This window comes from Strongylocentrotus purpuratus, unplaced genomic scaffold (assembly GCF_000002235.5).
Source record: "Strongylocentrotus purpuratus isolate Spur 01 unplaced genomic scaffold, Spur_5.0 spur5_scaffold_12, whole genome shotgun sequence".
NCBI lineage: Eukaryota > Metazoa > Echinodermata > Echinoidea > Camarodonta > Strongylocentrotidae > Strongylocentrotus > Strongylocentrotus purpuratus.
The window spans coordinates 7,535,686-7,553,631 of NW_022145597.1; the positions used below are offsets into that span (position 1 = coordinate 7,535,686).

At 37.4% G+C, this 17,946-nt stretch overlaps 1 protein-coding gene across 1 annotated transcript in view; it reads right to left on the reverse strand.

Annotated features, from left to right (window-relative positions):
• The window catches only part of LOC100893066 (cysteine-rich secretory protein 2), a 32,544-nt gene extending 15,231 nt beyond the window's left edge, over window positions 1-17,313 (reverse strand). The window contains exon 1 of the mRNA XM_030981732.1: window positions 17,272-17,313. The gene's annotated coding sequence lies outside the window, so the exon portion shown is untranslated. The remainder of the gene's footprint in view (window positions 1-17,271) is intronic.
• Between the last annotated feature and the right edge of the window lie 633 nt (window positions 17,314-17,946).

The following is a 17,946-nucleotide window of genomic DNA, read 5'->3' on the forward strand; positions in this document are numbered from 1 at the left end:
GAGGTTGCATATTGAAACTATTTTGAAAATGATTGGGAAAATGGTAAGCTTTCTTGAAAGATTAAGACGTTCGTTAAATGAGTTTTCTTTTAAATTAATTTACAAAATAATCACTAATTCTTCCTCAATCTGATTATGGTGATATTATTTTATAACTCAGCTTTCAAGAAATATACGGATAAACTACAAATATCACAAAATATTAAGAATGAAACCTGAATCCCATGTTTTGGTTCTGTAGTTACAAACGCCTTAATAGACTGGCAATTCTTAGTAAAAAGAAGACATGATCACTTTGTTGTAATAACATATAAAATATTGAATAACTTAATCCCTGCCTAATTAGAAAAATAAATTTGAGCCTGTAACTCACCCCTATCCTTCCCGCTTCGGAAATTAATATACGATTACCAAAGCCACCGTAAAACGACATCCACCCCCTCCCCGATTATTTGTATTGCATGTCTCATTTTGTTTTTCTTTGAACTTTGTTAAATTATATTTTACTGTTCGTATATTGTGTACTATGCGTTGCTTTGGAACTCTCTGAAAACCAACGACAGCATGTTGCCATTGCTGAGCAGGGCTATCCACGACCGTATGTATTATAATGTAATGGGTACTTGTCAATTGCTGGGGTTGTAATAACTATATAGGGTCCTATACAATGCGTCCCAGAAAAAACGAAACCGAGAATTATCGATGTTTTATCATAACTTAATCACAATTATAATTAATAAACGACACATATTTGTAAAGCTTAGATCCTCCTCTTTCATTTGATGGAACTCATATGATGCATATTACACGCATGAGTGATCAAAATGAATTTGAAGAGAGGAAACCAAAAAGTCATTTGGCGGACGGTATCTGAATTTCAAAAAGAAAATCACATTTCTAAAAAGTTGAGTTTCTGCCCTTTCATATGACACCTCAGTCAGGAAAGAGCTAGGAATATTATTTGTCTGCGGTACGATTGTATAGCAGACAAATGTTGTTTGTATCGTTAATGAATGCATACTTATGTTGGGTCCGGGGCTGTGCCCCGATGGAATGTAATTTGCATAGGCAGCTCGTACAGGTGTGCGAGCTAATTCTGCCACGGAGACCAGAGCGTGGCATGAATTAGTGTGTAATCAGGCGCGGATCCAGGGGGGGGGCCGAGCGGGCCTTGGCCCCCCCCCCCGCAAAAAAAAAAAAAAAAAAAAAAAAAAGAGAGAAGAAGGAAAAGAAGGGAGAAAGGGAAAAAGGAGAAAAAGGGAAAGAAAGAAGGGGAAGAAGAAAAGTAAAGGGGGAAGAAGTAGATCGGGGGGGGGGCCGAAAGGGCCTTGCCTCCCAGGCTGTTAACCCCCCCCCCCCCCCAATCAAAAAAAAAATAAGAGAGAGGGAAGGAAAGGGAAAGAAAAAAAGGAAAAGAGGAGATACTGGCGTACTGATAAAGGGGGGGGGGGGGGGCTTGGGGGAAATCAAATTCAAACGTGGTTTATTTCTGATTCCACAACGGTGTATTACAAATAATGCTGAAATGACATAATTTCCGAAATTTTTCCTCACTTTTTAGTAAATTATACGTTTGTATGTGTTTGTTGGAAAATAAAAAAATTCCTAAATTTACAACCAGGCAAAAAATATGATTCTTGAGATTCCTACATGTCAGGGCCCGAGGTACGGCGGGGATCGAGAGCCTCGAGGCATCAAAATATGCTCATCTGACCGTGATTAAATGCCTAAACCCCTAAACTTCCGGGGGCTTTGCCCCCTGGATTCCATCTAGGGCCCTACGGCGGGCCCTTAGATGATCATCTGACGGTAATTTAATGCCTAAAACCCCTGATTTTTTGGGGCTCCGCCCCATGGACCCCACGCCAAATAGTGACTTGCCAGTGTCACAAAATAATAAGGTATACACAAAAATATGCTCATCTGACCTTAATTAAACGCCTAAAACCCCTGAGCTTCCGGGGCCGGCTCCGCCGCCTCGACCCCACCTCTTTGAAATTCAGACAAGGATTAAAGAGTATAGAGAACGGTACAACGCATCGTTTTCTTTCTCTAATAATAAAACGTCAAAGCCTTGCGCAGGAGGGGAGGAGGGGGGGGGGGGGGGGGACTGAATTGAGACGAGGATTCAGAGGCGAGAACGGTAATACGAATCTTTAATTATTTGATGAAACGTAAAAGCTTATGCGCTTCGCGCGGGATGGAGGGGGAACTAAATTCCGATGAGGATTATTTTCGAGAACGGTAAAATGAATCGTCTTCTTCTCTAAGGATTAAATGAAACGTAAAAGCTTCCGCGCTTCGCACGGGAGGGGGGGGGGGAACTGAATTCAGACGAGGATTAAGAGTCGAGAACTGTACAACAAATCGTCTTCTTTCTCTAATGATTTAATGAAACGTAGAAGCTTCCGCGCTTCGCGCAGGAGGGGGAGGGGGAGGAACTGAATTTAGACAAGGATTAAGAGTCGAGAACTGTACAACGAATCGTCTTCTTCTCTAATGATTAAATGAAGATTAAAAGCTTCCGTGCTTCGCGCGGGAGGGGGGGGGGGAAACTGAAATCAGACGAGGATAAAGGGTCGAGAACGGTACAACAAATCGTCTTCTTTCTTTAATAGTTTAATAAAACGTCAAAGCTTCCGCGCTTCGCGAAGGAGGGGGAGGGGGAGGAACTGAATTTAGACAAGGATTAAGAGTCGAGAACTGTACAACGAATCGTCTTCTTTCTCTAATAATTTAATAAATCGTAAAATTTTCCGCGCTTCGCGCGGGAGGGAAAAACTAAATTCAAACGAGAATTATTTTTGAGAACGGTACAACGAATCGTCTTCTTCCTTTAATAGTTTAATAAAACGTCAAAGCTTCCGCGCTTCGCGCAGGAGGGGGAGGGGGGGGGGACTGAATTTAGACAAGGATTAAGAGTCGAGAACTGTACAACGACTCGTCTTCTTTCTCTAATAATTTAATAAATCGTAAAATTTTACGCGCTTCGCGCGGGAGGAGAAAAACTAAATTCAGACGAGAATTATTTTCGAGAACGGTACAACGAATCGTCTTCTTTCTCTAATAATATAATGAAACATCAAAGCCTGGGAGGGGGAAACTCGCCCCCCCCCCCCGCATTACGTCACTGTTGGTCACGATAACGTACCAATATTTGGCTCGCATAATTTCAAATTTGGGCCCCCCCCCCTAAGAAATCCTGGATCCGCGCCTGTGTGTAATTGAATCATTCTAGCTTGAACTTTCAACGAGACAACTACCGTGGAGCCGACCGAGGTTGTCGATCTCGTGAACGCGGACATGCGAGACAACCAAACGGGGCTGCCAGGCCAGCCCGATTCGTTGACTTCTAAGAAGTTTTTTGAGCAGCATATTAATAGCAATCAGAAATCCGGGATAGTGTTTTTCGTGTGGAAAAGCAGGGCATTGGAGAGTTGACGACAGAGAGGTCTTCATTTATCTTATTTACAATACAGAGCTAAGTAAAATTATCCTTACATTCACCCGTTTATAGGGGTTAATTTACCCAATAATCTTTCTGGAAAGGTTTGTCTCGAGAGAGAGATAGGTAAATTGGTAAAGAAGAAGTGTATAGGTAATACGAAAAGGAAAGATTCTCCATGTACTAAAACGGTGTGTTAAATGAGTTTCGTAACTGTCAAAATGGCACCTCCTGTAGGAGACTACGAGAAAATTAAGAAGGAATGTTGGGAAATGTATATATATATATATATATATATATATATATATATCAGTGCTGATAATTATGTCTGATATAATCGAACAAGGGTACAAATTACCCTTACATTCAACTCCTTTAGGGATTAATTTGTCCTATAATCTTTCTGCCAAAGACCATTCGAAAATTGTCGAGAGAGAGATGGGTAAATTGGTAGAGAAGGATTGTATAATTGAATAAGAGGAGGTTGAAAGAAAGTAAAGATCACCGTGCATTGGAGTGTGAAACGAGTTTCGTAGCTGGCATATTTCATGTAGGGAGACTACGAGAGAAGAAGGAATTGTTTTTGGGGAGAAAAAAGAAAATTGCTGATAGATACGTCTGTGATAGTAGAAAAAGGGTACAAGTTCCCTTTACATGTCATTTAAGTATTAAAAGAGTAGAAAATGTATTAACGAGGTTGAAGAGAGGCTTCTTGTAATACATTCTGTGTCCGATTACAAAGGACAGTGCAGATAAGTTCAAGATTGAAGGAGCGTCAATCTCAATTAATACAAAGAGAAATATAAAGATGTTTAATTGTGAAAGATGAAATGGGTGACTATGTGTTCACGTTCGGCCTGAAGTTGGTATTAATACCTTCACATTGGTATGGTCAATGAGGAAAGCCAAATGTTAGGCTTTGCCTGGGATTTCGGTGAAATAAGGTATGACGTTTTCAACGATTTACTTTTAGGCATTTCGGGGTATGTGTTCACTATTAAAAGTGATGAGATTTCTTGACAGTTATTGGCGTGGTCATGGTCATAATGCAATCATGTTTCTTGAACACGGAATTGCAGGGCATGACAGCAGGAAAGGGGCTGATTCTCTACGCGTCTCAATGCTAAAGGAACCTAAGGTCTAGGTCTTCTTCTTGCTGAAGAAAAATGTCAGTGGGAAATACTTCCTGGCTAGGAATAAATTGGGATTTTCTGAACGAACGAGTGCGAATCGCAAAGAAACGCATTAACGATTTTAAGGTTTCTATTTCCACTATAATTTCTAAAGATCGAAGGTCTGGTATTTTTTTTGCTCGTGAGGTCTCTAGCGAAGGTAGTGGGAAAGATAGTGTCAATGCACATCGTGTTTGGATAATCGGTGTGTCAATTCATAGCTGCAGTCTGAGCATGAGTAGATAAAGGTCATCGCAGACCAAATTGTGAAATACACGGAGACAAAATACTGGATAGTGTTCATGAAAGTGATGTAGTCATTATTCATTTTATGCACAAGCAGTGCACTCCACGATACACAGGTGGAAGAATTCTTTGAAAAGGGGACACAAAGGCCATTTATATAGTACCTCCATCGCTATTGGAGTGTTTATTTCAAAGTGTATTAAATGGGAACTCTTCATTTTTTTGAGGATTCGTGGATAACCGTGAACTGGTCTATTAAAGACAATAGAGTCGTTCAAGTGTGTGAACAGAAAGAGTTGGAATGCTCCTATCTCGGTAAACATGAGATATGCTGGCAGGGTTCGGTTTTGTGCAGGGAAAATGTAGACAAGTTAAATAGTAACACAGAACTCAATGGGAGTTTGATCTGAGTCTGAGAAGAATCAAAACTCCTCGTGGAGAGTGCCCGAAGCCGTCGTGAGAACGGCAAGTGTTGTTCGAGCATCGCCTGGAAGGGCGAAGTGTACGCTGGTACACGGACAACAAGAATGTTGTGGACATCGTGATAAAATCTAAAATGGAGTGGTAACTCCGTCTGCCAAGAAAAGGCTTTGGAAATACGAATTGTTTGTGAAGAAAACGATGTAAAAATTGACCCGGCTTGAGTATCTAGACGTGAGAACAAGCAGGTTGATAGATTGAGTGTAGACAAGTTAAATAGTAACATAGAACTCATGGGAGTTTGGTCCGAGTCTGAGAAGATTCAAAGCTCCTCGTGTAGAGTGCTCGAAGCCGTCGTGAGAACGGCAAGTATTGTTCGAGCATCGCCTGGAAGGGCAAAGTGTACGCTGGTACACGGACAACAAGAATGTTGTGGACATCGTGATATAATGGAGTGGTAACTCCGCCTGCCAAGAAAAGGCTTTGGAAATACGAATTGTTTGTGAAGAAAACAATGTAAAAAATTATCCGGCTTGGATATCTAGACGCGAGTACAGGCAGGTTGATAGATTGAGTAGGACGTCAGACAGTGACGACTGACATATATGAAAATTGAGGCTTGTAACATAGGCTTGATCAAAAGTGGGGGACTCATGTGTTTGACAGAATAATTAATGTTTGTCATTATAATACCAGAACTAGAAAGTTTAATTCCAGATGGTGTAATGGGACAAGTTGTATTGATGTTTTTTCTCAGAGTTGAGTGAGATTGGTGGGTAGGTACCATCATCTCGATTCATTGCCAAAACTGTTGATAAATTGGTGCCGGATATTAAAAGCAAGGGCTCACTAATATAGTCCCATATTGGAAGTCTGCTTCATTTGGGCCCATGATCTGGGATGGTGATAAGTTCTATTCATTTTATTGAAGAATTTGAAATATTGCCCTCTGGTGAGGAGGATGCAGGGCCAAAAGTGAAATGTTGGTAGCCCTCGAAGCAGATTTATGCTTGTCGCATTGAAGACTTTTAGTTGTACCATGTTATTTTTATTTACACTCTCCAGGTTTAGGAGTCAAGAAGGCCATACATGGAGCGGTGGACGAAGCGAGGGTTTGATTTGAGAATCTTATCGTCATGGCTTGACTATCATCGGAGCCGAAGCGAAGGGGAGAAGTGACGTCCATGCAAGACTCGTCGTCAAGAAGGACGCAGTGTTTTTTCAGTTATTTATGCAATAAGTACGGAGGTTGCGATTATGTTTGAATTTTTAAGAGATCTCGTTTATATTCTCGTTTCTGACATTGTGTTTGAAAGCTCATAATTTATCCGTAATATGTTGGCGGAGAAGACCAGATCAGTATCGCAGGCGCAATACCATCTTGATGAGTAATGGTAAATGAAGTACTTAATTGTCCAGTAGAAATTCTACGAGAATATATGTGGCAAAGGAAGGTATTTCCAAGAAATCTGGCCAATTCAATTCAGACCAGTTTATTGGAACAAAGGTAATAAGAGAAATAAATAGAAAACAAACAGTCAAGTTATACCAGTGCATAATATTATAAGACAGTTGTTGCTCGCCGATACCAGAGCTTTCGTGCCAAATAGGCTTTGGAAGAGGCACGGGCGAAGGAGCAGTGAGAAGTCAAAAGATGGCAATGTTGACGACACTTAGTTTGGAGCACAAATTATTGGTTATTAAGTCTTTGAAATTGTGAAAAGGGCTTTTTCTGTTAGATTTGAGAAATAGCACGGCGTGTCGTGCAGCTAAATATAAGATAAGCATAATTTTTGCTTTGTTCATTCTCAGAACATGTTTGTGTCTTGGGCAATTTTTTTTTTTTTTAACTTCAAACATGTGACATGATTAAATAATCATAATTTTTTTTCAGGAAGGAAAATCAATCAAAGATTTATCAAAATTGAATATAATTTAAGATTGCGGATGGGAAAACAGCACAATCAGTAACATATTGTTGGAAAAGGAATCCTTTGAATTAGTGCTTTATTCATGTTCAATACAAAATTGGATTGACCCGCAAGTGAGCGTAGATACGCAAAATGCATCATATTCATTTGGATGTAAGTGATCAAATTTATTCTATAAACTTTGATTGGGAGAAATTACAAAAAATATTTTTCCACAGAGCTGGTTTAAAGAAGACCGCAAATATTCGTAGGTAGTGAAATTCGTGTTTTTATTTTACAAGGAATCTTCAATTATTCGTGAGGATTTGTAACAGCAGTAGATTTATACATACATGTTTCGTTTCTCTTTGTCAATATATGGATATGTTTTGGGCAGATTTAACACTCGTTCTTGTTGTCGCTGTTTTATTTACCACCAACAAAGTGTTGCCGGAACAAAGAGTTGTGTTAATTGAATTTAATGACATGTTATTAGCATGGATGGTGTTTTCACCTTACGGACAGGATTTTAAAAATTATCAAAAGAAGGGCAAAGAAAACGAGGTTTTGTCTCGTACACAGGTTTGCCTGTTCATATTTGAATATAACGATCATTTGTTCGAATTTCAACTTTTTCTTGAAAGATAACGTTTTCGGATCTAAAATGTCATGGTTATGAATCAAATTATTCAATGACAGTGTTCTGTACGCATATGTATTAAGTGGGAAAGGCAAGTTCCTGAAACATAATAAAACTTTAGAATCGGTTGGATTCAAACAAGGTAACAAGTTTAAACGAGCAAGATAGTGGTTTTAGTCGAAATTGGACTCGTTTGTCAGTTGGGTACTAACTTTCAGATTTCATTATAGTAAACCCGCGTGAAGTAAATGAATTAGTTCTTTGAAATACTGGAGCTCTGTGATATACGGCAGCAAGGGTAAAGCCGGGGTAATAATTACTGCGCCTCAGAATAGGATTTCTCGATAGACGGCGCTATAGAAATGCCATTATTATTAAACAATGTTAAAATATATTTAACTAGGAGTCTATTTGGCATGACTTAAATTTAGATTGCTCATTTCTCTTCTGTTCTCTTTTGCTCCCGTTTTTTGAATTCTAATCGTTGTCAGGCTATTCCACAATAATTGAAGTGTATTATTGTGTTATTTGTGTGTATTGGGAGTCAAGAGGGATGACAGACGAAATAATATGTGAGATTATAGGACAGACTCACAAAGTTCTGTCCGTTTAAAGTAGCTTGCATTTCCATTATTTTATCAAACGAATTCGTTTTCACTGGCTGTCTGCCGTAGCAACAAACGGAATTAACAAAAGACTTAACTCCGTTTCGTTGACAATCGGCCGTAGACGAGAGAATTCATGCACGGATGATTGTCAACGAAACGGAGTTAAGTCTTTTGTCACTGCTACTTGTTGCTACGGCAGGCAGCTAGGAAAAACGAATTCGTTCGACAAAATTATGTTAATGCAAGCACTACTTTAAACAAACAGAACTTTGTTATTCCTAGCTCATTTTTCCTGATTAAGGTGTCATATGAAAGGGCAGAAACTGAACCTTTTAGAAATGTGATTTTCTCTTTGAAATTCAGATACCGTCCGCCAAATGACTTTTTGGTTTCCTCTCTTCAAATTCATTTTAATCACTCATGCGTGAAATATGCATCATATGAGTTGCATCAAATGAAAGAAGAGGATCTAAGCTTTCTAAATATGTTTCATTTATTAATTATAACTGTGACAAAGTTATGATAAAACATCAATAATTCTCGGTTTCGTTTTTTCTGGGACGCACTGTATAGGGAATAACAGCATTCTTGCTGATAAGGCCTCTCTGCATGATAATAATAATAATGATAATACATGTAATAATGATTACAACAATAACAATAATAATAATAGTACATGTACTTATTATTATTATCATTATCAATTTTAACAAATTTGTTCGTTCCTCTCTCCGCAAATCTTGAAAATGGTTAGGGTTAGGTAAAAGGCCAAGTAAGAAAAATAATGTGTTTCTCGTCCGGACATTTAAACATAAGGAGGAGGCAGGGCATTACTATTTACTATTTTGCAATTTGTTCCAAGATGGCTGCCATGCTAATTATAGCTGGCCAAGCCTATTTATTCACATATATTGTGCTATGTGAGTATGCTGATGCAATGTATGACAAAACAAATGATGTGTATCCAGTGTGTATCACCTTAGAAGCTATTTAAACGAAATGTATATCACAGGCTGTATAACAAAACAAATTATGGCTTTTTTTTGGGGGGGGGGGGGGGGGGGTTCGCAAGAGCAAGTGCAGGTGTCGCAAGATCAGCAAGTATCGTATATATAAAAACTTACCAGAGCTAACATGTTTGCAGCAGGTGGTTGTACTTCACTACGGTACTTGTTATGTTTAGCCAGGATTTGTGATTTCTCATCGTCGGTGAGTCCATTACCACCCTGTAAGACTGCCAAACCAAGCACGAGACTCAATGCACAGATCATGATGATGATGTGGTGTGGTGTGTAGGTATAGGTAGACACTGCTCAGATAATATGAAACAGCTCTTGGGATGCTGACGTTTATATTAGGGCTGGTAACCTACTCTCGGTCCCAGAGAAAGGTAATTTCAAATTCGGAAGATTAATTGATAATATGCGTGATAGTGCTTGATAATGACTTTCATATGTCCTTCGGAATCCAATCTGAAAATTCATTTTGTGACATTGAATACCATATGGTCCCTTAAATTTTCCGTAACCCTTTTTTTTCAATTACATTTGAAAATGATGGATTCACTGAGTCAGAATAGACTTTCATATGACCTTCGGAATCCAATCTGAAAATTCATTTTGTGACATTGAATACCATATGGTCCCTTAAATTTTCCATAACCCTTTTTTTTCAATTACATTTGAAAATGATGGATTCACTGAGTCAGAATAGACTTTCATATGACCTTCGGAATCCAATCTGAAAATTAAACTCTCCATAATGTAAATGACTTATAAACATGATGAGCAACAAATGTTTTAGTATTTAAATGGAACAAAATGAGACATCTGTAATTTAATCACATAATGTTAGCCCTCATTTATTTGATAATACATTATCAGAGCAAATGTTACATTCATTCTGTATTTCACATGTTAATATCAGATCTCTTAATAAGAACTTTGATAATCTAAATTTGTTATATGAAGATACATTAAAAACAAAATTTGATATAATTGCCTTATCAGAAGTGTAGAATGTTTCAAACAAAGGTATTTTAGGTTTCAATGATTATGTCCTTGAGGTAAAGTGTAGAACAGGTGGCACAAGGGGTGGAGGAGTTGGAGCTTACATTCACTCTTCATTAAAATATGTTATTCTTGACCATGAAGTCACTCACACAGAAAGTCTCTGGTTAGAAACTGACCTGAATGGTAGGAAAATTACTGTAGGTATTATTTATCGTAAGCCCAATACTGATATTGATCAATTTCAAAACTCCTTGCTGATAACATTAGAAAGATTGAAAATTGATAAAGCAAATGTAGTTTTACTTGGAGATTTTAACATTAATGTACTACACAAAGAAGGAATAGATATGAAAGCAGAACAATTTTTAACTTCTTTACAATGTTTGGGTATGTAGCAACTAATCACTTCACCAACAAGAGTAACTAAAACAACTTCCTCTCTTATTGACCATGTGTACACTAATGTAACAATTTCTTCTACTTATGCTGGAGTTATGGAAACTGATATATCAGATCATTTCCCTATCTTTGTTGCATTTGAGCATCTTAGAAAGGCAAGTAAAACAAGCCACAAAAAGTCTGTGTTTCGTACCTTCAGAAATTATGATATTAATAAATTCCATGATGATCTAGGTAAAATTGATTGGAACAATGTAAGTGGTTCGTGTACAAAATTAAATGAGTCGTACTCTGTATTTTACGACTTGTTTACGCAAGTCTGTGACAAGCATGCACCAATTATATCATCAACTTCGAAGAACCTAAAAAAGGGGGAAAATGCTGGGAGAAAACCATAGATGACTAATGCTATTTTAAAATCAGTCAAGAAGAAGCACAAGTTGTTTTCTAAACTAAAGGCATCAAATTTCCAACAGAAAGACGAGTAAGAATACAAGAGGTATAGAAATGTTCTAACTACAGTTCTACGAAATGCAAAGAGACAATATTATAGTAACCTCTTCTTCATTAACAAGAATGATAGTCGTAAAACGTGGAGAACAATTAACGAGTTGTTGAGTGGTGGGAATGTCAAAAATAAAGTGACCAATGTAGAGAAATTATTAAGCTCAGGTAGTGGAGAAAATAGAGTGATAACTTCTAACAATGAAATAGCTAACTTTTTTGTAAACATAGGTCCAAAGCTGGCAAAGGAAATACCACCAGTGAATTCTGACTTTACAGAATATTTAGGATATAGAACAGAAAAATCACTATTTTTAAAACCAATAACAGAGAATGAATTGAAATGCCACTAACAGACTTTAGATACAAAAAAAGTATGTGGCTATGATAATTTGCCGGCAAGATTGTTGAGGGATGCTGCCCTATACATTTCAAGCTCATTAACATATATTTTCAATCTTTCCACAGAAAGAGGTAAATTTCCAGACGCACTGAAAGTAGCAAAAGTGACACCTATTTATAAAAAGGGGCGAAAAGTTCTAGCTGGTAATTACAGACCTATTTCAGTTTTACCTATACTGGGTAAAATCTTTGAGAAAATAATAAATAATCGTGTAATTGACTATCTGGAAGCAAACAATATCTTGTTTCAACACCAGTATGGTTTCCGTAAGAAACATAGCACTAAGTTATCTTTGATTAATCTTGCAAATACACTATTGAAATACTTTGATGAGGGTAGAACAACAGTTGGCATCTTTATTGACTTTCAAAAGGCATTTGATACTATAAACCACAGCATTCTCCTCAAAAAAAAATGTCACACTATGGAATACGTGGGTTAGCCTTGCAATGGTTTGAAGATTATTTGTGTAAACGATCACAGTTTATACAATATAAAGACAAAATGTCTTTGAAATTGAATATAACATGTGGTGTCCCTCAAGGCTCCGTTCTTGGACCAACATTATTTTTACTATATATAAATGACTTACCTAACTCCACAAACTTTTTCAATTTCAGATTATTTGCTGATGATTCAAATCTTTTTCATACTTTTAATCCTAGAGAAAAAGAAATTGATTTAGAAACTGTAAGTGAAAATTTAATGAAGGTGCAGGAATGGTGTAATGCAAATGAAGTCACAATCAACCTACAGAAAACAAGCTATATGATTATGAAATCCAAAGGTAGGTCAATAGACAAAAAGGGATCTGTGAGAATATCAAGATCAGATATTAAAGAGGTATCTGTTGCATCATTTGTAGGAATTGAAATTGATTGTCACCTTTCATGGAAAGAACATATTCAGACAATAAACAAATGCATAAGAAAGAAAGTAGGTATTCTGTTTAAACTGAGACATTTTGTTCCCAAGAATATACTTGTGTTGTTATATAAGGCTTTTATACAGCCTCACCTCTCTTATGGAGTAGAAGTATGGGGGAGCACTTACAAATGTAATCTAAATTGTATATTTTTAAGTCAAAAAATGGCAATGAGAGCAATAACATTCAGTCCACTTAGAACAGACTCCAAAGCTCTTTTTCAAAGTCTAAACATTTTAAATATTTTTCAACTTCATGAACTTCTTGTATCAACATTTATGTATGATTTGGTAAAAGGTTTTTTACCACACTCTTTAGTGGATTATTGTCAGATGATACAGCACAGATATGCAACTAGGAGAAAAGAAAGTGGCTTACTTTATCAACCAAAATGTAAGACAACGCAAGGGCAATTTTGTATTTCGTTTGTAGGAACAAAGCTGTGGAATGATGTGCCAGATGAAATTAGATTAAAAACATCAAGGTTATCTTTTCGGAGACATCTTTCCACCTACCTTCTATGTAAATGACGTGGGCTCAATCCCACCCCCCTTCGTTTCTTCCTTTTATATTACTTGTCTTCCTTTTATATAAGTATACACTTCCTTGTTAACGATTATAGCGGCCTTAAGCCTTTACACGATTTGTGCATGTACGAACATGTGTATGATTATTTTTTATTAATACATCCTTTTCATTTTTATGAACACATTGATGATTTTATTTCTTCAAAGATTTGTCTTCTTTCATTATAATGCTTTAACGCTTAAGCTTTTTTATTTTTATTTTTTCATTTTAGTAAAGAAAAAAAGTTACATGATATTGTATTATTTTGTTGTATATATGTAAATACAAAACAAACAAGTTTTACATTCATATGTAAAAACAAATTAACAGAAAAAAAAATCTTGCCAAAGAATGGAACTAGGCTCGACTAGCACTTGTGCTAACTTCTAGTTCCCATTAACAACTTCACCTAAACATAGTAATATACATATTTACGTATATATCTTTTGTACATTTAATAGTATGCAGATGTATGTCTAAAAAATATCGTTTTAAAACCATTACTGTTCAATCGACATTACTCTTGTGTTATGTATACATGTATCAGTATTATTCTTTGCATTATATGATTGTTCATATGTACTGTCATTATTGTGATGTGTTGTTGTTAATAAATTCAAATTCAATTCAATTCATTTTGTGACATTGAATACCATATGGTTCCTTAAATTTTCCATAACCCTTTTTTTTCAATTACATTTGAAAATGATGGATTCACCGAGTCAGAATAGACTTTCATATGACCTTCGGAATCCAATCTGAAAATTCATTTGGTGACATTGAATACCATATGGTCCCTTAAATTTTCCATAACCCTTTTTTTTCAATTACATTTGAAAATGATGGATTCACTGAGTCAGAATAGACTTTCATATGACCTTCGGAATCCAAGCTGAAAATTCATTTTGTGACATTGAATACCATATGGTCCCTTAAATTTTCCATAACCCTTTTTTTTCAATAACATTTGAAAATGATGAATTCACTGAGTCAGTTTAGACTTTCATAATATTTGTAAATGTATGCATACAGTTGTAACAACACAATCACAGGTTAAAATATAGCTTGAAATCTAGATGTCTACAGAATTTATAAAATATATACCCCATTCAAAACTTGACAAGAAAGTATCCATCCTAAAAAGTCTACATAAATCATGAAGAGATGAGGAGCTTTGAGGAGTTTTTATGCGGCTTGAAAAGTACATGTATCTATGATATATCATTATGAAAGCTGTTCCATGTTTATCTGTTTATTTGAAAACTTCGTAAAAGTCTACATAAATATTATCATGAAGAAATAAGGAGCTTTGATGAGCTTTGATTTATGCGTCTGACCTTTCCTTTTCTCTCTTTTACATGTTTTGTGCCCTCTCACTTTTGTTAAATCTTCAAATGCAAGTGCCTCCTGCACTCATAGAGATGCCACTGTGTACCAGAGAGATGGGAATTATGTAGGTCTGAGATTGATCGGAGGATTTTCGAATTAACTGGATTAATCGCAACTCTTAAAAAAGACAATGCACTGGACTCTTGTATTGTCACTGATGATGTATATTAGTGTTTTTTTTTTGCAGAAAGCAGTACTTGTCAAATTCAATTTGCGTCGCTCGGAGTTTATGGGCAGAGTGGAGGGGCTCTGAGATGCACAACAAGGGTAGGGTACTGGTATATACATTTCCTTTAAAAGATTTAAATAATTGACAAGAGACCTTTCCCCTTTCCATAATTTCAACTAGGGCCTCTCAGTGCATGGTATATTTGTTTACCATTCCAAAATTTAATCACAGTCGGCATGTTACAGTTTCGATGGGCTTCAAACACTATACTTTCCGAACGTTTACTTGATATTAAATCAAGCAACATTCTCAGTTCTCCACAAAAATGATAAGGCACAATCATACGTCAACATCAAATCAAGCAAGTAAGCTTGTGGCGGATCCAGGGGGGGGGGCCCGGCCCCCCCCCCCCCCTAGGAAAAAAAGAAGGGAAAAAAAAGGGGGAAGGGGAAAAAATGAAGGGGGAAAGGGGGAAAAAAAGAAGGAAAAAAAAGGAAGAAAAAAAAAGAGAAAAGGGAAAGAGGAGAGAAAGGGAAAGAAAGAAGAGGGAGAAGAAAAGAAAAGGGGAAAGAAAGAGATCGGGGGGGGGGGGGGGCGAAAGGGCCTCGCCTCCCAGGGTGTTGCCTCCCCCCCCCCCCCCCAAAGAAAAAGGGAAAAGAGGAGATAAAGGGAAGGAAAATTGAGGAAGAATAAAAGAAAAGAAGGGGGTATCAGTTGCAATTTTCCCGCCAACAAGTTGTAGATCGGGGTGGGGGTTGTGCAAATGGTCCTTGCCTCCCCCCGCCCCCCCCCCCCCCCCCCCCCCCCCCAAAAAAAAAAGAGAGAAGGAAGGAAAAAGAAAAAAAGGAGAGCCAAAAGGGAACAGAAAAGAGGAAGAAGAAAGAAAGGGTGAAAAGAAGGGGAAATAGATCATTTGCGGTTAATCCCGCCAACAACGCGTGGAGAAGGGTGGGGGCCGAAAAGACCTTGCCTCCCTCCCCTCCTCCCCCCCCCCCCTCACTCACTCAGCAACCTAAAAGAGAGAGAAGGATGGAAAGGGAAAGGGAAAGAGGAGAGAAATGGAAAGAAAAAAAGAAAGAAGAAAGGTAGGGGAGATCAGTTGCGACTTTTCCGCCAACAAATTGTAGATCGGGGGGGGGGGGGGGAGGGGGGGGGGCGGGCGCGATTTTTTTTCCTACAAACTTTTAAACCTGGCGCATGCGCACATGGTCATTATCCGAAACCTCATAAATATTCATTTAGCACTAATGTCCTTTGGCAAGACATTGATCTACATTTGCCACTCTCCACCCAGGTGTTAAATGGGTACCCGGTAGGATGCGAAAGCTAATGTGGTTAGATTAGCAAGTGTGCGCATGTAAAAATGACGCCTGGCTGGAATGCTCCCCAGGGAGTGGAGAATGTGCATACATTGTGTGCGGGTAAGCCTGAATCCAATGACCGGGGTAATAAGGGCCTCCGGTCCTGAAAAGCGCTATATAAGAACGAGCTATTATTATTATTAGATTTTAAAATGCGAGGATCTATAATATCTTGCGCATGCGCACATACGAACTGTTATACCTGGCGCATGCGCACATTGTCATTATCCGCGACCTCATAAATATTCATATGTACGTCATTAGGCCATTCATCAACGCATGCGCACTTCGCTCCTCTCTATACTCTTGTCTGTGATGAGAATTGTGCACAAATTAAATTAAAGTTGAATTTAAAAGAAATATGTACCAGTAAGTATAATCTTGAAGAACTTGGGGCCTATTTATGATAATTGGAAATACAATATGACATTAAGTTTCACACTGTGAAATATGATGATTGGTTCACTCAGACTAAGATGATTAAAAAGTATAGTAGGCCTAGCGAACTGTTAAAAGAAAGATATATATCTTGTTTTTCATGTTGCCATATTGTGATTTTATGCGAGCTTATTTATTTTTATTTAAGTTTATTTCTATATCATTAATTTACCTCCTCTTTATGTATCTCCTTTGTCTCTCTCATCTCTCTCCATATCTCCATTACACTCTTGCACGCCTTCTGTTTGCTCTGTATACTCTCTTTCGCTTGCTCGCGCTCTCTTTTTCTCTCTCGCCCTATTTGTATCTTTAAAAATTTAACCACTGAATTATTAATGAAATAATTATATTATTAGCACATGTTGGTGTAGTCCCATACATCTTTCTGTGTACAGTGCTTGTTACTTTACCAAGACTGGGCCAAATTTCTTATCATTTTGATGAATCCAGAACCTTGCAGTACATACCAATACTTATATGCTACATGATCAGCTTTCTCTGATTGATTCCACACTGTTTCTTTCACAATGCAATCCTTGACCAGAACTCAACTATCACTTTAAGGCTAATTATGTATGTTCCATTGCTTGGTAGATCTAGTCTTCGACTTGTTTAAGTTCAAAATCACAGAAAATGTTGTCAACAGCATTTCGGAATACCTACCGCCAAAAGTTCTTTATCAGGCCCAGGGTTGGGTTGACAATGCTCACAGGAAGTTGTCCTCCATAGCAATAGCATCCTCCATGATTGGCTAGGAATCTACTAGGATGAATACGTCCCTATTGATATAAAGAGAAACTGGAAAGATTTAAAACCAAGTCAAATATTTCTAAAAACTAGTCTCAACAAAGTAGGATACACAAAGAAACCTAACTCTTTAGTACGATTGTATTTTGTAATCATGATCATATATTTATCAATGTATTAATCATTACCATGATGAAGACTCAACTTTAAAAGTTCAACTCACGATCAATTACTCTCAACTAGATAGAAAAAATCCACCTCTCCGAAGAAGTTTTTTAACGATTCTTTGACGTTTGTTGTTCTCCTCCATTCACAAGATAAGAGCATCAGGGAAACATATTAATAGAGCAATGCTCGAATAAACGTCTGATTTTTCGATCTATACTCTCAACTTCCTCCAGACAAGTCAGATTCAGACTAGCCCCACAACACTAGGCCAGGGTCTACATGAGAGTAGTAACAGTAACAGTTATACAGAGTGAGTCAGAAAAAATGTCCCACTTTTTAAAAGTTGTATTGTTTGAAGTATGAATATTTATGAATATTTAATCATGGGTTTCATGATATGTTTTGATAGAGTTATCCTCCTAG